Genomic DNA, 21,892 nt, shown 5'->3' with positions numbered 1-21,892 from the left:
ATACATTTTATTAAACTTCTGTTTATTTTCATTCTGTTAATCTTTTTATTACAGAGCTGTCTCAGCCAAGGACCCAGAATGGCAGAGAAAAAAATTGTTTTTTCTCCTCCACACATACAAAGGAATAAGTTCCTACTGGGGAAAAAAATGGGAGGAAGGAAGGCCTATCTTGGAGGGTAAGCATTAGAAGTTCTGTGGTAATGCTCATCTAATCTGGCTGGGTAGAGGAATATTTCTCAGGAATAGAATTCAAGGGAAACAGTCTAAAGTAGAACAGCTGAGGGGCATCTGGGTGGCTCAGTTGGTTGAGTATCCAACTCTTGATTTTGGTCATGATCGCTGGGTCACGAAATCAAGCCCTGTGTCTGGCTCTGCACCGAGTGTGGAGCATGCTTGGGATTTTCTCTCTCTCCCCCCTCCTCTCTCTTTCAAAATAAATAAATAAACATTTAAAGTAGAATAGCTGATTTCTAGGTAGTTAGGAAATATCATTTGTGAAAAAGACTGGGATTATCACTAGGAAAGATCAAAGTCCTAAAAGAGAGACTATGGCCTATGTAAGAATGAAAGTAGAGCAGACCAGCAAAAAGAATCATAGTTTACTATAGGTGGTTGAGTGATTTTATATACTTGTCAGTGCCTAAAATATAAATAATGTGTATCCTTAACTCACTCTATGTCATAAAAAGATCAGCTATGTGCTTATAGAGTGGAAAAAATGTACTCTAGTTTGCTGGGTCTAAGAGGGACACCTGACATCCATATTCGTTTTCTATTGTTCTTCTAACAAATTACACACATTTAGTGGCTCCAAACAAAAAAATTATTCTCATACAGTTCTGGGCGTCAGAATTCCAAAATGGGTCTCACAGGGCTAAAATTAAGGTGTTAATGATAAGTCAGTCACTCTTTTTGGGGACTCTAGGAGAGAATATGTTTCCTTATCTTTTCCAGCTTCTAGAGACCTCCTGCATTCATTAACTTGTGGCATGTTCCTCTATCTTCAAAGCTAACAGCACAGGGTCTTCAAATCTTTGGCTCTGAAAATTTTGATCAAATGGGCCCACCTGGACAATTCAGGATAACCTTCTCATTTCAAAATCCTCAATTTAATCAAATCACCATATCTCTTTCGCCATGAAAACTAAAATATCCACAGGTTCTGGAGATGAGGAAGTAGATATCTTTGGGAGGTGGCATTATTCTGCCTGCCACAGTGGTACATAATAACTTCTCTTCATAGGAAGAGAGAGTATGCAACCCTAATGGTTTTCCTTTTAAATCCCAAGGAAGGTACTTTATGTAATTCATCTACCCACCACATAACAGAAAATGAGTAGCCACTTCACAGCGACGGGACTTGTTAGTTTATATAGTTCACAATGTAGAGAAAATGAGATGTCTTAAGTTCCAGAAATGCACATATATGTGCTATAGGAAATGAAAAACAGTAATCTCCATGAAGATTTCATTTATTCTCTCTCTACCACCTCCTCCAGATTTGATCTCAATGCTCCTCTTTGTTCTTTTTTTATAACTTATCATTTCACTATCATAACATTTACAATTTTATATTGAACTTCTCTTTTTACAAGTGTGCCTTCACACTGAAATGGGAAATCCTCAAGGGCAAAGACAATGATTTCCTTATCCATGTGTCCCAGTGCCTGATAGGATACTTGGATCATATTAGGCACTGAATACATCTTTGCTAAATTTGCCTATATTTATTCACTTTGGTCATTTTTCTATATATAAAAAAAAAACTCCTTGAGCAATAGTCTTTTCCTAATGTATGTTACATATTTTATACTCACAAAGGCATTATGGCATTATGGGTATAATGCCATGAATGGGGTTCAGAGAATCTACAAGATCCCTAAATGTATGCATAAAATGCTGGGTGTATATGAGAAGGTTAATATCCTTTTCAGTAATGTCATTTTATGAGTAGAGCATTCTGATCATCTTTTACTACACTGTTGGAAGGAGTGTTATACATGTCCTTAGACATTTCTTTCTTTTTTTTTTTTCAATATATGAAGTTTATTGTCAAATTGGTTTCCATACAACACCCAGTGCTCATCCCAAAAGGTGCCCTCCTCAATACCCATCACCCACCCTCCCCTCCCTCCCACCCCCCATCAACCCTCAGTTTGTTCTCAGTTTTTAATAGTCTCTTATGCTTTGACTCTCTTCCACTCTAACCTCTTTTTTTTTTTTTTTTTTTTTTTGTTCCTTTCCCTCCCACATGGGTTTCTGTTAAGTTTCTCAGGATCCACATAAGAGTGAAACCATATGGTATCTGTCTTTCTCTGTATGGCTTATTTCACTTAGCCAAACACTCTCCAGTTCCATCCACGTTGCTACAAAGGGCCATATTTCATTCTTTGTCCTTAGACATTTCTAATAGGGTGGAGGTTCAACTTCACACAGGGCAAAATAAAAGACGGTAGCATTTTATTTTCGAGAAGTGATTGGATGTCTTAATCATATCACTCTTGAGTGGCCACAGTTACTTTTTCCATAATGAAAGGTCTAATTGCTTTGGATACCAGTTTCCGTTTTCAAGCTGGTCTGGGGTATTAGTGTCTGTCTCCATTAGCCTTTTGCTGGAAGTTATTTGTATGATACTTTCGGTGCCAGATGCATTACAAAAATGTTGATGGCCAGTATCTTGGCCTGCGATAATTGGGTGCTTTCAGTGTTAGAAATGCCAAGTTGTTAATTAGCTTAATGTAAGGACTACACAGCAACTTTTTATTTTCATTTTGATTGGCTAGCATTATCTTCTTTTAAAGTAGATGCCTGTTAAAGTGTTTTGAGAGGTGCTTGTTTTCATAAAATAATCATCCTAGATTAGTGAATTATGAACAGCTGCCTTGAGTGAGAACTGATTTAGTCCATTACTCAAAGCATGAACCAAAACATTATTGGTGCACAGAGAATTTATGGGAAAATCCAATTTTGCCACGCTCTAACAACAGCACAGCAAATCAAGGTGGTGCTCTGGGACTAAAGCAATTTTACTATTCATGGAAAACTTTGATACCTAATGTTTTCTTGATTAGCAGAGAGAAGCTACACGTATTAAGAATCAAGTCTAATAGAGCAAAAGAATCTAAGTTTCTTATTACTTCACTGTGAACATATCAATTTTTCTTTTGTTCCTAGTCTATTTTAAAATACTGATATTGTTAAGCATAAGTTTGACTACAACAACTATGGGATTAGGATTTCTAATTAATATATTCCAGTTTCCATCACTCATTTTACTGATGGATTTTAGGATTCTGAACTCAGTTTGCCAAGTTGGCAGCTAGGCAAATCATTAAAATTGAAAATGGCATCGCCCTGACAGTAAAGTCTTTGAGCACATTTGAAACTCAGGAATGGCTGGAGCTGCCACATGTCATGAGTGATAGCTTCTATTCTGAAGGAGAAAATCTATGCATCATCATGCCTAGGATAGGTAGGCAATGAGTGTTATATATTATAATCTTCATCAATGATAATGATGGAAAAACTAATAACAAAGATGATAATAAATTATTGACAAATACAGTTAGAATAATGCTTGATTCTCAGATTTAATTATTGTTAGATTATCATGGCAGAGAGCACCGTGTGATGAAATGGGTTTGGACATAAAGGATGTCAGAAGACTTGAATTCTAGACCTGCTTATCACACTTATCATTTGTACAGCTTTAAGAACATCAAATAATTTCTCTCAGTGTCAGTTTCCTCAATCATAAAATGGAGATAGGAACAGGTATTAACTGTAAGTGGGCACAAGGAAGCAAATAATGTGACAGAAATGCTCCAAAACTGGATTGTGGTGATGGCTGGGCAACTTGGTATATTTACTAAAAATTATTGAATCAACACTTAAAATGGTGAACTTTATGGCATGTAAATTACACCTCAATATATTTGCTAAAAAGATGAGGGTGCTTATTTATTCTTTCAACAAATGAATGGCATATCCTATTTTCAAAGAGCTCACAATCTCAGATGATAAATAAATTTGCAATAATTCTGCCTTTCACCCTAATATAATCAGTGCATTATAGCTTTTACTCTGTGCCAGGCACTGTGCTAAGCACTTTATGCACATTGACCCTTTTAATCCTCATAGCTATTATCATCTCCCTTTCACAGATGAGGAATCTGATATGCAGATTAGTGGAGGTCGCACAGGCATTAAGTAACGGAGCAGAGATTCAAATCCAGGTCTTTTGACTCCAGAGTGTGTTCCTCTTAACCAATACCGCCAGTGGTCACTGGAGGTGGCCTCATTTACAGACATATGGCTTCACAGCAAACTTTATGAAGGTAATGAATTAAACAAAGTGCTATATTTCAGATTTTCTCTAATGTTTTAAATATCTTTTCTGTTTTTGATAATATCCTTTTCTCATTCATTATTACTATTTTTTAACATATCTTCAGTGTATTTTTCAATTCACCAATTGTTCTTGTTCTTATTTCAGAATTGTTTGCTTTTATCTTTTTTTCATCTTTTTTTCTGCATTTTGGGTTTTCTCTGTGTTGATTTCTTAAATTAAAATTCTTAGTTTATTCATTTTTTTTTCTGATTCATCAATTAAAGCTTATAAAGCAATCAGTTTGTCTTTAAGCATAGCTTTGGCTATAATCTTTAAGTTTTATACATAGTTGCCACGAGTTTGATGAATAATATCAACTTCATGGGATATACACATAATAATTTTTTCTTTAATTCTTCATTTTAGTCATAATTTGCGGAATCTCCCTTTCCCATCATTTATTGACATCTTAGATTTCCTACCATTTTTGATTATTAAAATGCAGTCCAGTCATAAATTTATTAGGCAATTCTAGTGGAAATTTGATAAAAGAGTAAAATACATCAACTCAAATAAGCATTGTGTGAAAGTGACAGGAAAGCTCAACATCAAGAAAATTATCTTTTATGAGAAAAGGCATATAAAATTAAAAATAAATAGTAGTGAGTATGTTTTAGCTTATGCATGAAATTGATAGGTGTATCCACAAAAGAGAAGAATCTTTTTGAGGGAAAAAAACAGCAGAATTATTCAAAATAAACAATACTGATTATGTTCAAATTAAATTCAGAATGGGGGAGGAATTTTAACCCATTGAACTGATGAACTCTGGGACTTGAATCCACCAACATTGAAATATATGCTTTCCATTTGACTCTCTGACCATGAAAGAATGCCAGCAATGTCTTTTGTATTATTAGCAAAGCTCCTGAGATATTTATGACTTTGGGAAGAAATCACCTTCTTTGAAAACAGTGAGGAAAACTCAGCTTTGGACAGAGATAGCACTGACCAATCTCACTAGAAGGAACATAGAACTTGGCAAGAGATAGTAGGTAATATGTTTGTAATGAAACACATAATTGGATATGGGCTATGATTGATGAATTGGAAGGAAGTGACGATCCACAAGTAAGGTGACTCTACAAAGTTTAAAGAAGTCTAGGAAGTCTAAACCATGCTGCATTCTATACAAACTGAGCTGGTCATATGAAGAGGATTTCACTGACTCCAAATAGTTCTCAGGAGTCCCTCCCTTACCTTCCATCCATTTTCTTAACAATATATCCTTTGACACTATTTATGATGCTGCAGAGGGGAAGCCCGATTGAAATGTGGATCCATGCTTGGTTTGAAGTCACTGTTAGTACACTCTGAGCAAGTGTGATAAATAGATTCTGTGTTTCCCTAGGTGTCTCTTCATGTAAATTGATGACTGCTGCCCAGGGGAATGAGCAGGGCCTGAAGACATGAAGAGAGATTAGTTTAAATGTGACAAGGCCATAATCTGTAACGAGGAACATCTGTCACTGTCACACAGGAGAACCATGGTGCTGAGAAGACCCTCTCCACTTGGAAAAAGTCTCCCACTTCATGGCTGACAGTTCAGGCCTCTTTAGCTCAACTCTACTTGTTCCCTCCAAAAAGCTCTTTTATTCAAATTTGACAAACTAATTACAGCTACCATTTGGCTTTCAATGATTCAATTATGGCTGCAGTCACTTGGTTTAGTAATTACTAAAATTATGGTTTGGGCCCAAGTCCAGTTCTGTCTTTGCTCTCTTCCCCACGGAAACAGAGAAGCACTTTTATAGGAAAATAGATGGTGATTCAGGAGTGAGGTTGTAACAATCATTTTAAATGACCTCAGTTGATGGGAAAATAAAACTGAACAGCCTCGCTTGAGAATAGGGCTAAATTTTTTTCTGACTCTTTAAGAAACCTGACACCCTGAAACTATAGGCTTGGTTTCCATGGATAATTTTGTTTTCTGCATGATTGAGGCAAAAACTCTTTTTTTCCCCTTTCACTTATGCTCAACTTGTTAGAATTTATTATAAACTGCTGGTTTATACATGGTGTTTTGGTTTAACTGCAGCAAAGATTCTAGGTTTTTAATACCTCCTCCCCAGGTTGGTTTTGGAGAGAGAAAAGCCTTGGGAGGCATAAAAATTTTAGAAATCCTGACAATGTAGTTTTACTTGACTTGAAGGCCTTATCACAGTTTTATTGCTGAAATTGCTCAGTATATAGGATATAATGTTTAGTTAAGTAAAGAACATGGTCAAGTTTAAAGCTGTGGTTTTTTTTGTACTGTGCAATTGTGGTTAAGTCACTTAATTTCAGTTATCTAAGTTTCCTCATCAATAAGTGGGGATTAATATAAGATGCTTCTGTCATGGGCTCTTTGTGAGAATTAAAAAAAAGGAAACAAAAAACAAATGCAAAAAATAGAAAACAGTTAAAAATTGGTAGTCATTAAAACAAAAATATCAGTATTTTAAACCTTAAGGATCTAAAAATACCAATAAATGACAGACACTGTCAGAATGGGTGGAAAATAAACAAGACCCAATACCCAACTATATGTTGTCTCCAAGAAACTCATTCTAAATGTAAAGACTTAGACCAAAAGTGAAGAGATGAAGAATGATAATCTCAACTAACCTACTCAGAAGAAAGCTGAAGAAGCTATCCTAATTTGAAACAAAGCAGACTTTAGAACAAGGAAAATTTTCAAAGATAGAGAACAACAACACATAATGATAAAAGGGTCAATTCTCGAAGGAGCTTGGGAAGATGGCAGAGTAGGAGGACCATGAGCTCACCCTGTCCCACATTTACAACTAGGTATCATCCACATCCAAGTAAATAAGCTGGAGAGTGATCTGAAGACTGGCAGAAGAAACTGCACAACTAAATATGGAGAAGAAACTACATCTCAAATGTTAGGAAGGTCAGAAAGGCTGAGGAAGGCTGCTAGTAGCAGGGAGTGAGCAGTACATCGAGAAGAGGGCAGAAAAATGGGCCCTCACACCAGGGACCTTACACAAGACTAATCCCCATAATGGTTTGCTTTAAAAACCAGAGGGACTGAATTCCATAACTTTGTAAAACCAGTGGGATTTGGAGCCTGGAGCTTTAAAAGTCAGCTGATTCAGCACTGGGTGTACCAAGAGGGTGAGTGATAGCTAGATCACTGCCCTCAAAGAGACAGCAACCTCTGTAGAAAGTCAACATAAAAACTATAGTTTGCACAATGATGGGGGCAGAAGGTAGAGAGATCTATTCAGATGGATTTCTGAGCATGTTGAGGGATTTCTTTGAAAATGAAAAAGCTGGTAGGTGCTATTTTCCTCATTTGCCCCCCACCCAGAATAAACACAGAGCCACCTGTGGGAGGTGAGGCTGCACAGATACTTATAGCATTAGCCCAGGGCTCAGGACACATTTTGTTAAGGCTGTGTCCATGCCCTACCCAGCTGCCAGGTGCACAGCTGCCACTGGCTGCCCTGCCTAGCTGCAGCACAGTGCCTAGCCATGGGTCCCAGTCACTGCTGTGTGCTTTGCCCAGCAGCTGATGTATAGCTGCTATGGTGGGCAGTAACCTGCAGTCATGTTGTGCCCAGCTCATACCCCCAGCCACCATCACACGCTGGGCCCAGATGCCAGATGCACAGTTGCCACTGCCTACTGTACCCAGCCATGAATCTCTAGCTGCCATTAGGTGCCAGGCTCAGCTGTGTCCAGCCATCATCATGCACTGTGCCCAACCTTGTGCCCCACAGCTACCATGGCACACAGTTACCACCTGCTGCAGCACTTCAGGGGATATGGCATGGGACTAATGGCCCAATGCAAATTTTGCTAACACTTCCACCCCACTCCCATGTTCCCCAGAGGGCACAGCCCCTCAGAGCTGACTTGCTTGGGTCCTACTAGCACCACAGAGAGCAAAACACAGCTCACAACAGGCAGAGTCCGTGCAGATGTCTACACTGAAAGGAAAAGTAGCTTAGACATAACAACAGAGTGTAAGCAACAGACATAGGATTCTTTCCTGAAGCTCCAGGTTCTGGTGAACAGGGGACACTACACTACACGACAGTCCAGACCTCCTCTTAATAAAGTCACTACTTTCAAGGGCAGAAGACATAGCTGACTTTCTTAACACATAGAAACAAACACAGACTGGAAGACAAAATGAGGAGATAGAGAAATTTATCCTAAATGAAAGAACCGGACAAGGTCACGACCAGAGATCTAAGCAAAAGAAATGTAAGTAACATGCCTGATACAGAATTTAAAGGAATGATCATTAGGATACTCACTGGGCTTGAGAAAAGAGGGGAATACATGCATGAGACCTTTAACACAGAGATAAGAAATAACACAACAAAGATAAAGCTCAATAAATGAAATGAAAAACTCACTTGATGAAATGAATAGCAGGATGGAAGAAGCAGAGGAACAAATTAGTGACATAGAATACAGAATAATGGGAAATAATCAAGCTGAACTGAAGAGAGAAAACAGAATTATGCAATACAAGAATAAAGTTAGGGAACTCAGTGACTCCATAAAACATAATGACATTTATATAATAGGAGTCCCAGAAGAAGAGTGAGAAAAGGGGGCAGAAAATTTATTTCAAGAAATAACAGCTGAAAACTTTCCTAATCAAGTAAGGAATCCAGATTCAGGAGGCACAAAGAAGTTCCAACAACAAAAAGAAAAGAAAAGAAAAGAAAAGAAAAGAAAAGAAAAGAAAAGAAAAGAAAAGAAAAGAAAAGAAAAAATAAAAACAAAAAAAAAGCAGATCCACCAAGACATGTTGTAATTAAACTAATGAAATATAGTGATTAAAAAATATCTTAAAAGGAGCAAGACAAAAGAAGTCAGTATCTTACAAGGGAAAACCCATAAGAGTATCAGGGGATTTCTCAGTAGAAACTTTCCAAGCCAGAAGGGAGTGGCATGATACATTCAAAGTGCTGAATGGAAAAAAATATGCAGCCAAGAATACGCTATCTAGTAAGGCTATCATTCAGAATAGAAGGAAGGATAAAGAGTTTCCCCAACAGACAAACTAAAGAGGTTCATGACCACTAAACTAGCCCTAGAAGAAATAGTACAGGGGTCGCTTTGAGTGGAAAGCAGAGACCAAAATTGACAGTAAAAAAGTAGGAAACAAAAAAGATAATAAAAATGAATATTTGTGTAAAACAATCAGTGAACTCACAAAAAATGATATAAAATATAATAACATATACCTAAAAAATGGGGGAGAAGAAGAGAAAAGAACAGGTTCAAATTTAAGTGGCCATCAACTTATTATATAGACTCCTATATGCAGACAGGTTATACACACATGTGATGGTAACCATATATCAAACTATGAATATTTTGCAAAGAATAAAGAGAAATACAAACATATCACTAAAGACAATCAGCAAAACATGCAAGAGAGAAACAAGATCAGAGAAATAGTCAGAAACAATTACAAAACAAGTATTAAAATGGAAATAAATACATACCTTTCAGTAATCATTTTGAATGTAAGTGGACTTAACATTCCGATCAAAAGACATAGGATGAAAGAATGGATTAAAAAAACAAGATTCATCCAAATGCTGCCTACAAGAGACTCATTTTAGACCTGAAGACACATGCAGATTGAAAATAACGTGATGATGAAATATCTATCATGCAAATGGGTGTCAAAATAAAGCTGGAATAGCAATAATTCTATTGGACAAAATAGACTTTAAAACAGACTTTTAACAAGAGGCAAAGAAAGACACTATATAATAATAAAAGGGACAAACCAACAAGAAGATATAACAATTGCAATATTTATGCACCAACATAGAAGTACCCAAATTCATAAAATAGTTAATAACAAACATAAAAGAGTGAATTGATTATAATATAACAATAGTAGGGGACTTTAACACCCAGCTTACATCTAAACAGTAAAACAATAAGGAAACAATAGCTTTGAACAACATACTGAAACAGTTGGATGTAACAGATATATTTAAATCATTCTATCCTAAAGCAGCAGAATACACATTATTTTTAAGTGTACATGGAACATTCTCCAGAATAGATCTAGAATATTAGCCCACAAAATTTGCTTCAACAAATTTAAAATCGAAGTCATACCATGCATCTTTTCTGATTATAATTTTATGAAACTAGAAGTCAACCACAAGAAAAAATCTGGACAGAACACAAATACATGGAGGTTAAATGACATGCTACTAAACAATGAATGGATCAACCGGTAAATAAAAGAAGAAATAAAAAAGTACGTGGAAATAAATGAATATGAAAACACAATGGTCCAAAACCTTTGGGATACAGCAAAAGCAGTTCTAAGAGGAAAGTGTATAGCAATTCAGGCCTACCTCAAAAAGCAAGAAAAAATCTCAAATAAAAAACCTAACCTTACACCTAAAGGAGCTAAAAAAGAACAACAAATAAGACCTAAAACCAGCAGAAGGAAGGAAATGATAAAGTTTAGAGCAGAAATAAATGAGATAGAAACTAGAAAAACAATACAATTGATCAATAAAACCAGGAGCTGGTTCTGAGAAAAAAATCAATAACATTGATAAACTTCTAGCCAGACTTATCAAGAAAAAAAAAGAAAGGACTCAAATAAATAAAATCACAATTAGATAGGAGAAATAACAACCAACACCACAGAAATATAAACAATTGTAAGAGAATATTATGAACACTATATGCCAACAAACTGGACACCTAGAACAAAGGGATAAATTTCTAGAAACATAAAATTTCAGTTTATAACTACCAAAAGTGAAACAACAAGTAGAAAATTTGAACAGACTGATAACTAGCAAAGAAATTAAATCAGTAATCAAAAAATTTCCAACAAACAAGTCTAGGACCAGATGGCTTCACAGGTGAATTCTACTAAACATTTAAAGAATAGTTAATGAGGGTTGATGGAGGGATGTAGGTGGGGGATGGACTAGATGGGTGATGGGCATTAAGGAGGGCACTTATGATGAGCACTGGGTGTTGTATGTAAGTGATGAATCACTGAATTCTACTTCTGAAACCAATATTACACTGTATGTTAACTAACTAGAATTTAAGTAAAAATTTGAAAAGAAATATATAAAGGAGAGTTAAAACATATTCTTCTCAAACTATTCCAAAAAATAGAAAAAGAAGGAAAACTTCCAAATTCATTCTATGAGGCCAGCATTATCCTGATACCAAAACAGGATAAAGACACCACTAAAAAGAGAACTATAGGCCAATATCCCTGAGAACATGGTTGCAAAAATTCTCAACAAAATACAAGCAAACTGAATCTAACAATACATTAAAAAAATCATTTACCATGCTCAAGTGGGATTTAATCCTGTGTTGCAAGTGTGGTTCAATATTCACAAATCAATCAGTGTGACACATCACATCAATAAGCAAAAGGATAAGAGCCATATGATCATTTCAATAGATAAAGAAACAGCATTTGACAGAGTACAACGATTCATGATAAAAACCCTCAACGAAGTAGGTTTAGAGGGAACATATCTCAACATAATGAAGGCCATATGAAGAGCTAACATCATCTACAATAGGGATAAAAAGAGACCTTTTCCCCTACGGTCAGGAAAAAGACAAGGATGTCCATTCTCACCAGTTTTTTTTTTTTGTCAAATTTTTAATGTTTATTTATTTTTGAAAGATGGGGCAAACAGGGGAGGGGCAGAGAGAGAGGGAAACACAGAGCACAGAGCACAGCACAGAGCCTAATTCCGGCTTGAATTCTGGAGCCATGAGATCATGACCTGAGGCTCAGTCGGACCTGAGCCACCCAGGCATCCCATATTCTCATCAGTTTTATTCAACATAGTACTGGAAGCCCTAGCCACAGCAATCAGACAATAAAAAGAAATAAAACCTCATCCAAATCAACAAGGAAGAAGTAAAATTTTGCTATTTGCAGATGACACGATACTATATCCAGAAAACTTGAAATATCCACCAAACAAACCTGCCAAAACTGATGAATGAATTCAGTAAAGTCAGAATACAAAATCAATGTACAGAAATCTGCTGCCTTTCTATATACCAATATGAAGCAGCAGAAAGAGAAATTTTTAAACATCCCATTTACAAATGTGTCAGAAATAATTAGATACCTAGGAATAAACTTAACCAAAGAAGTCAAATATCTGTACTCTAGGAACTATAAAACACTGATGAAAGAAATTGAAGATGACACAAAGAAATGGAAAGACATTTCACACTCATGAACTGGAAGAACCAATATTGTTAAAATACCTATACTACCCAAAGCAATCTACACATTTAATGCAATCGCTATCAAAATACCATCAGCATTTTACACAATTATGTAAACAATCAACAAAACTAAAAGGCAACCTGCTGAATCGAAGAAGATATTTACAAATGGCATATTGAATAAAAGGTTAGTATCTACAGTGTATAAAGAACTGATAAAACTCAACACCCCCAAATAACTGAATTAAAAAATAGGCAGAAGTCACGGATATTTTCCAAAAGGAGACATACAGATAGCCAACAGACACATTAAAAGATGTTCATCATCACTTACTATCAGGAAAATGCAAATCAAAACAACAATGAGATATCTCACCTGTCAGAATGACTAAAATAAAAAATACAAGAAACAACAAGTGTGGCAGAGGATGAGGAGAAGTAGGAACTCTCTTGCACTGTTGGTGGGAATGCAAACTGGGGCAGCCACTGTGTAAAACAGTATGGAGTTTCTTCAAAAAGTTAAAAATAGAACTTCTTTATGATCCAGCAATCGCACTACTTGTTATTTACCAAAAGAATAAAAAACGCTAATTCATAGCAGCATTATTTACAATAGCCAAGATATGAAACCAGTCCAAGTGCCCACTGATTGATGAATGGATAAAGAAGATGTGGTATACACCCACAATGGAATGCTACTCAGCCATAAAAAATGAAATTTTGCCCTTTTCAATAACATGAATGGAACTAGAGAATATAATGTTAAGCAAATAAGTCAGAGAAAGACAAATGCAATATTATTTCACTCACAGTGAAATTTAAGAAACAAATGAGCAAAGGGAAAGAGAGAGAGAGAAAAAAAGACTTTTAATTATAGAGAATGAACCAATTGCTCCAGAGGGGAGTAGGGAGGAGGTTGGGTTAAATTGGTGATAGGAATTAAGTAGTTTCCTTTTTGTGATGACCACTGAGTGATGTATGGAATTGTTGAATCACTATATTTGCACCTAAAACTAATATAACACTATATGTTAACTAACTGGAATTAAAAATTAAAAATTAAAATTAAAAAATACTATTCACATTGGAGTCCTTAAAAAGATGTTCAATGAGTTAATGTTTAAAAGTATTTAGTACTGTCTCTGTATCATTAGAAAATGTCGGACATGACAATATTCTCTTTTGAAGAGAGATAAGCTAAGAAGTATATTTTGTATATATTATAATTTATCTTCCTTTAAAGCCAGGAAAGTAAACTTATAATAAATTCTGATTTTGACATACTTAAAAGATTGAAACTTAAGGGGTACCTGGGTGGCTCAGTGGGTTGAGGTCGTGATCTCTTGGTTTGTTAGTTTGAGTCCTGTATTGGACTCATTGCTGTCAGTGCAAAGCCTGCTTCAGATCCTCTGTCCTCCCCCCTCTCTGCCCCTCCCCTGCTCATTCTCTCTCTCTCAAAAATAAACATTTAAAAAATATTGAAACTTAAGATGTTTTAATATACACACAAAAAAGGGTCAGTGCTCCAACACATGAACCTAATAACAGAGTATCAAAATACATGAAACAAAAATTTATAGAAAGGTGAAAAAAAGAAATACACTATTATAGGTAGATACTTTAATACCACCATTGTTTAGGTAATTGATGATGAAAAATCAGGCAGAAAATCAGTAAGTATACGGTTGACCTGAACCACACTATCAATCAACTTGATCTAAATGACATTTATAGAATACTTCATCCAACAATAACAGAATACACATTCTTCTCAAGTTCAGATGGAATGTTCACCAAGAGAGACTACACTCTGTCTTGTAAAATTCACCTTAACAAATTAAAAAAAAAAATCATACAAACTGTGCTGTCAGACCACAGTGGAATTAAACAAGAAATCAGTAGCAGAAAGACAGGTGGGCAATTTCCAGATATGTGGCAAATGAGGACCATAAGGGACACAGAACTATAACAAAATCACTCAAAATTTTTACTCACCGTTCCCTTTGTATGTTGGTGAAGGGAATGCCTTGGAGAAAGACCTGTTCTACTGTTAGATACAAAGAGGAAAAAAGTAATGAGTTTTCATTATTCTCCCAGTGAATTAAGAGAATTAAGTTAGAATTCTGTTGTATGTCACTCTAGAAGTTGACTTTGTCCACAAATGTAGTCAATCTTTATTATTTGTAGATTCTGTATTTGTGAGTTTGCCTACTGTCTAAAATATGTAACTCCAAAATCAATGTTCACAGTGTTTTCATGGTCATTCATAGATATGGGCAGAGCAGTAGGAAATTTGAGTTACTCAACTCACACATTCCCAGCTAAGGGCAAACAAAATGATGCTCTGCCTTCTTGCTTCAGCTTTCATAGTACAAACAAGTTTCCTTTTCACAGTTTATTTAGTGCCATTTTTTTGTGCTTTTTGGAGAGCAATTTTGCTTTTTAAAATGACCTCCAAGCATACCACTGAAACAATGTCTAGTTTTCCTAATTGCAAGAAAACTGTAATATGCCTTATGAAGAAAATACATGTGTTAGATTAGCATCATTCAGGCATGAGTTACAATGCTGTTGCCCTGAGCTCAATGCTAATGAATCAACTATATATATCTTTTTTTAACTATTTATTTTTGAGACAGGGAGAGACAGAGCATGAACAGGGGAGGGTCAGAGAGAGGGAGACACAGAATCTGAAACAGGCTCCAGGCTCTGAGCTGTCAGCACAGAGCCCGACGCGGGGCTTGAACTCATGGACCGCGAGATCATGACCTGAGCCGAAGTCGGCCGCTTAACCGACTGAGCTACCCAGGCGCCCCTTTCTCTCTTTCTTACATATATATTATACATATGGCACTCTATGCCAGATTGTACCAAAATCCTTTTTTTAATTTTTTTGAATATTTATTTATTTTTGAAGGAGAGAGAGAGAGACAGAGACAGAGCATGAGCAGGAGAGGAGCAGAGAGAAAAGGAGACACAGAATCCAAAAGTGGACTCCAGGCTCTGAGCTGTCAGCACAGAGTCTGAAGCAGGGCTTGAACTCATGACCTGTGAAATCATGACCTGAGCAGAAGCTGGTCGCTTAACCGACTGAGCCACCCAGGCACCCCCATATATATCTTTAAACAGACATAAGATTATGTACTATTCTGTTGATAAAAATGTGACTAGAGGCCCAAAGGAATCTAACCCTATATTTCCCATGGGAGAAATGGTTCAAACTTTGCTAATTCAGTGTTTGTGATGACTTTATAAACCATAAGTACCTCAAATAATGACAGTTGACTGTAAGTACAAGTTTTGATATCTACTCTATAGTAGAGACTGAACTTTGTGTTATTCAACAAATACATACGAGTTTGTTCAATGTGCCAGACTTGTTCTAAGTAATGAGGGGACAGTAGTGTAGTAAACCAAAGACCTCATCCTTCTTTATGTATGGAGCTTATATTCTAGTAAAGCAGAGAGGAAATAGACATATAAATGTATATATAATATGTTCATTATGGTAAGTGCTATGAAGTAAGCTTCCATGCTCTAGAATGTAGATTATGTAAATAAAACTAAGGGAAGCTGAGTTGCTTATGAAAAATCTAAAGTGATGCAAAATTCAAGCTCAGCTCTTGTGGCTTCAAAAGCTATGCTCTTTCGGGGCGCCTGGGTGGCGCAGTCGGTTAAGCGTCCGCCTTCAGCCAGGTCACGATCTCGCGGTCCGTGAGTTCGAGCCCCGCGTCAGGCTCTGGGCTGATGGCTCGGAGCCTGGAGCCTGTTTCCGATTCTGTGTGTCCCTCTCTCTCTGCCCCTCCCCCGTTCATGCTCTGTCTCTCTCTGTCCCAAAAATAAATTAAAAACGTTGAAAAAAAAATTAAAAAAAAAAACTATGCTCTTTCAATTAATTTACACTTGATCCTTCTCATGAATGTATGTACTAGAGTGCACTTCTTTGTAAGAGAACTGCATCTAGCTCCTGTGAATAAGACCCTATCTCAAAAGATAATAAATTTATACTTGAGAGCAGTTTTCAACATAGGGACCAATTTTGCCTCCCTACAGAACATTTGATAATCTTGAGACATTTTTGTTTGTCCTACTTGGGTAGGGAGTGATTCTGGCATCTAGCGGGGAGAGATCAGGAATAGTACTTAACATTCTACAGAATAGAACAAAGAATTGTCTGGCCAATAGTAGTTAGATGGAGAAATTGGAACTTAGAGCTAGACGAGCAACACTTTTGTGTGTGTGTGTGTGTGTGTGTGTGTGTGTGTGTGTGTTGCAGCATTTATTATTTTTTTATTTTTTTATTTTTTTATTATTTTTTTTTTATTTTTTAATATATGAAATTTACTGTCAAATTGGTTTCCATACAACACACAGTGCTCATCCCAAAAGGTGCCCTCCTCAATACCCATCACCCACTCTGCCCTCCCTCCCACCCCCCATCAACCCTCAGTTTGTTCTCAGTTTTTAATAGTCTCTTATGCTTTGGCTCTCTCCCACTCTAACCTCTTTTTTTTTTTTCCTTCCCCTCCCCCATGGGTTTTTGTTACATTTCTCAGGATCCACATAAGAGTGAACACATATGGTATCTGTCTTTCTCTGTATGGCTTATTTCACTTAGCATAACACTCTCCAGTTCCATCCACGTTGACGAGCAACACTTTCAAGTGGCTAGCTCATGACTCATGTGGGAAAATAAAAGATCTTATATCTTGCTTTTCTCATGATCAGATTTAATGTGCAGCATCATAGGGGAGAAAAATTTGCCACCCTAAAATGTGTCTCTTTGGCATTGGAATTATTTTAGGCTAATTTAAAAAAAACCCAGAAAACTAAGTTTTTCTTTTTGGCCTCCTTTCTAATTGCTTGAAAGAATTTAGAGAGAGGACCTATTCCAGGTGGGGAGCTATCACCAGGTATAACTATAGTATAATGTGAACTAGTTATGGTAGACAGGGAGGAACCTAGCAAGGCCCATTTTGGCCAAGGTCCTCACTATGTCCCATTGTTTCTGGATGGCCCAGCAAACATTTGTTTACCCCACAGTTATTCCTTACATTCTTTCTGTGAATTGCATTCCTTCATTTTGAAGCCCCAGACTCCTACCCCTATTCCTGAGTCCAGAATAATATATATACCTCATCTTACCTGCTTTTGGAATCTCTCATGTTTATGTGGATCCCCTGTATGTACATTATTAAATTTGATTTTCTTTTGTTAATGTTTGATGTCAATTTAATTCTTAGACTGGCCAGAAGAAGCTTAAAGGGTAAAATAAAAATTTTCCTCCCCAACAGCATTATCCTACCATTGTCAATTTAATATCTTTCTAAATCTAAAATACTCTCACTATAGATGCCAATGTATCCCTTTCCCAACAATCTTCCTTTCGAAGCTGTTTGAGAATTCTCAGTATGTATTTAGGAACTGAGGAGGTAAAAATAAGAAGAAAAGGAAAGGGAGACATTGATGGCAGAATAATGGAGAGATAGATTAAAATATAAACATCAAAAAAGAAACTTGAATGACTCTCTACTATGGTCTTCCTTCTTCCCTTACCCCTCTTATGCTTCATTAGTTCTTCTCTCTTCCTTTCAACAGATTATTATTTTCTTCTTTTACTGTGCAAAGCATGATGTATAGATGAGATTATCTTTTGAGGAAATTTTGTTACTAATAAGTGTTATATTTTACAAAGTACTTTTCACATCTATTATTTCACTTGAGTCTTTCTATAAACCTTATTTTATAGACAAGACTTTTATAGACAAATAAAGACTCAGGGAACATATGTGAACTTGTCCACAGTAATAGTAGAACAAGAACTCGTCTGTAGTGTTCTTTCATCTAGATAATTCTGACATAGATACGAGGATTATGAGGCTATAGGGTTCTTTATTGCCCTATACTTATCAGAGTATCAGAAATGGTATTTATTTTGGATTAAAAAATCACAGAAAACATGTTTTAAAAAGGTGAGATACTGTCTTGGGAATATGTAATGAAATCTACTCAAAATAACACTAAAATGAGGGTTCTGTTGAACTGCTATTAGGTATCAAGCACTAACACAAAGTAGCTCATTAAGCCCCTCAGATGTCTCAAGAGCTAAATTGTTTTTATCCTATATCTGAGAGAAGAAAAAAAATTTTTTTGAGTGACCTTCCAGTTGTGTTGCCTGTATTAACTGGTAGTTAGTATTTACAAATTAAAGGTTCCCCCCCTAATAATACATTTTTATAATTTTGGTCCCAAAATTTTGTACACAAACAACCAAAAGGTTGGTTAATCACATTGCAAACATGCTAATAGTTTATTTGCATCTTGCATTTAAAGGGAAAGGGACCACTTTCTGACTAAATAATTTAAATCTAAATATTAATATAAGACAGGTATCTATTCTTTTGAAGAATTTATTCATTAAGAAAACTTATATTCCACTTACTGCTCCTGCTCTCTTCTGAGTCAGACCACTCATTACAGTGTTGGCTCTGATTAGAAAATATATTAGAAAATTAAAGATTTCTTGGCAATCTCTAAGTCATGGATCTGAGACCTATCTTATTCAGGGCTTTCATCTTAATTTCACTTGGGACATTTCTGGGAAATATAAGATGCCAATCTCTATGGAAAATTTGGAGCTGTCTCTCCCCAGTCCACAGCAGAATTTGCCTAGTGTTCTAAATTCTGTCTCTAAGGCAAACAAAACAGCAGCTAAGGTTCAGTGAGTGTGGACACCTCCAGATCCTCCAGGAGGTAAATCTGCTAAATAATGTAATTTCTGCTATTTTTGCTTTTCAAGATCAATGAAGACTTAGTGAAAGCATTATATTTGGAAAGCATAGCTTGAAGCCTCATGAGAAAGGATGAGAGTTATGCACACCTTGTGTACTCATTTTCTGATTCTCTTAGGAGCCAAATTTGCTCCCTGTTATTTCTGTCGATTCATGCTTAAATGGCTTATTTCTTGGTTTTTAGTGATTTTTGGTTGTACACTCATTTAGGGGAAATTTGTCATGAGACATGTAAGTTGTACTCCTACAGGGAGAATGTGTGTTTTCCTCTGCCAGTTGCTTGGCATCACTACCATCTTCAAAATAAATCATCTCTTTGAGGTTTGTAGGAAAACTTATTGTTTGAATTTAGTCTGCAGACATACTTAATTATTTCTTGTTATAAAATCTCAGCTAAAATTTCCTGCTGACTCTCATGGGGGTACTCTTTTTTTTTTTTTAACTCACCTTCTCAGTAAGAATGTAGACAGATTTATGCAGAGGCTTCCTATTAGACATTCGCCTTTGGACAGAATCCATTCTTAGTCTTCTGTCATCTGTAGCTCTCAGTTTCAACCACCAGAATTGAAACTCAAGGACACCATGGGTACGTACGTGGGGTCAGAACTCACTTCCCTCTCTGGATTCCTATTTTTATTTATTTCTTTTGCCTCTCAGAATTTTACTAATTTCCTCAACTTAGGTGTATTTATGGTTATATATTAGATATATCAACTTAGATATATTTATGGTCAGCTATATTTACAATTAATGGCTTACATTATTTTATTATTCTTAGTGAGACAGTTTTTCAAGTTTCACAATACTGCCAGAAATGATTACTCTCTAAGATTTTATAAAAGTCTAAAATACTTCTACATAAACATTTTCATTTAACAATAGATTCAGCCATAGTCTCATATTAGTACTTATGAGTTTAACTTTTTTAAATGGCTACATAATACTATGGATAAAACAGTATTTATTTAACAACTTTCCTATTAATGAATATTTATATTATTTTTATTTTTGTTATTGGTCAACATGTATATATTTGCAGATTGTATATCTAGATTAAATCTCTAGTTATAATTACCATTAAAAAATATAATACTTAAATTTTGATATTTATTTCCAACTTGCTTTTCAGCATGCAACAATTAATTTGAGTGAGAAAGAAAAAGTCAGTGTGCCTTAATCCTCATTGCCTTTCCATGTTGGGTTTTATTGAGCATATTATTACTAATTTCAAGGAATAGTTTGTTTCTTAACCTTGTTCTAGAATTTATTCCATGGAGAGACAAACCATATTACAGAAATATTTTTAATAGGCATTTTTCATGCCAAATGAGGAATTGATTTGAACCAATTTTTCTCATATACAACTGAAATATAATCTTTTCAGGACAATGCCATTTGATTTCTCATCTGACTGTGATTGTCCTAACTGCTTGGAGAGTACTCAAAATGAGTCTGATTGGAATCCCTGTTTCAGCAAGAGTAGTAATGACTCTTTTTACCCAAGATCAAGAAAAAAATCCGTGTTTTGTTCTGGTGTGCATTGCTTTGCTTCTCAGTGTTTTTCCACCAGGCCAGAGAATGACACCAAAGACTCAGGGTTTCTTCCCTCGGAGGAGGAAAGCTATGTGGATCATCTCGGTCTGAACCCTGAGGGCATTACAAGGAAAATCAGACCATTCAGAGAATTGACTGTCCAAGATTTACTGAGGGAGTTTGGGGATAGCGGGAAGTTCCAGCCAAACTCCATGTCCGTAGGCCACTTTAGAGATCAAGTGGTAATGAAGTTCAGAAGAGCTTTGTATTATTCTGGAATTTGGGTGACATATGTCCAAGGCCACAGACTTGAAAAGCACTTATCAGCTAATTATTTCAAGAGAAACCCTGGTTGTCTACACCGACTGGTCCCCTGGCTGAAACGGGAATTAACAGCTGTTTATGGAGACTATGGCTATACAGTGAAGAATATTCTAACCACCATTCTCCAACACATGACAGAATATGATCTGGACAGTGAGTCCTTCATTCATCTCCTGGAACCTTATCTACAACAACACACCCACCATTTCCTGCATGAGTTTATCAGTTTTGTTCATTCACCTTATAACATGGAGACCTATGACCAACGAGCCATCTATCAATGTCCTTCTGTTTCACCAAGGGTAAATAAGAAGTCCATAGCATCAGCTTCTGTTTTGCCTTTGTCTAAGGATCAGGCTCTACTGGCATCTCAACATAGAAACACCCGGGGCCAATGGAATAATGAGCAGAAGCCTCTGTCAGGCTTGAGACAGTTTCCAAATGGTAACTCTTCCTTGAAGAAATTGGAAATCCCATTACTCCATCAAAAAACAGCAAGCAAAACCCATGCTTGGGTTGAAGACAAACCAGAATCAGGTGATCACAAAGGTACAACTTCTACTAACAATATAATCTTGGATTGCCCTACACCAAGGGAAATGGGCCCAGGCTTACTGAATTGCAA

At 36.2% G+C, this 21,892-nt stretch overlaps 2 long non-coding RNA genes across 2 annotated transcripts in view; one reads left to right on the top strand and one right to left on the bottom strand.

Annotated features, from left to right (window-relative positions):
• LOC131491575 (uncharacterized) overlaps positions 1–19,262 on the bottom strand; it is a 39,247-nt gene extending 19,985 nt beyond the window's left edge. The window contains exons 1-2 of the long non-coding RNA XR_009251532.1: positions 19,062–19,262; positions 14,615–14,666 (exon numbers count right to left, since the gene is read on the bottom strand). This is a non-coding gene — a long non-coding RNA (uncharacterized LOC131491575). The remainder of the gene's footprint in view (positions 1–14,614; positions 14,667–19,061) is intronic.
• A 54-nt stretch (positions 19,263–19,316) lies between these two features.
• On the top strand, positions 19,317–21,034 carry LOC131491574 (uncharacterized). The gene is made up of 3 exons (XR_009251531.1): positions 19,317–19,372; positions 19,866–19,996; positions 20,540–21,034. It is a non-coding gene; the product is annotated as an uncharacterized LOC131491574 (long non-coding RNA).
• The last annotated feature ends 858 nt before the right edge of the window (positions 21,035–21,892 follow it).

This window comes from Neofelis nebulosa, chromosome 12 (assembly GCF_028018385.1).
Source record: "Neofelis nebulosa isolate mNeoNeb1 chromosome 12, mNeoNeb1.pri, whole genome shotgun sequence".
In the NCBI taxonomy this organism is placed as follows: Eukaryota; Metazoa; Chordata; class Mammalia; order Carnivora; family Felidae; genus Neofelis; species Neofelis nebulosa.
Note: the sequence above shows the minus strand (reverse complement) of the source record. Positions and strands in the feature narration are given on the sequence as shown.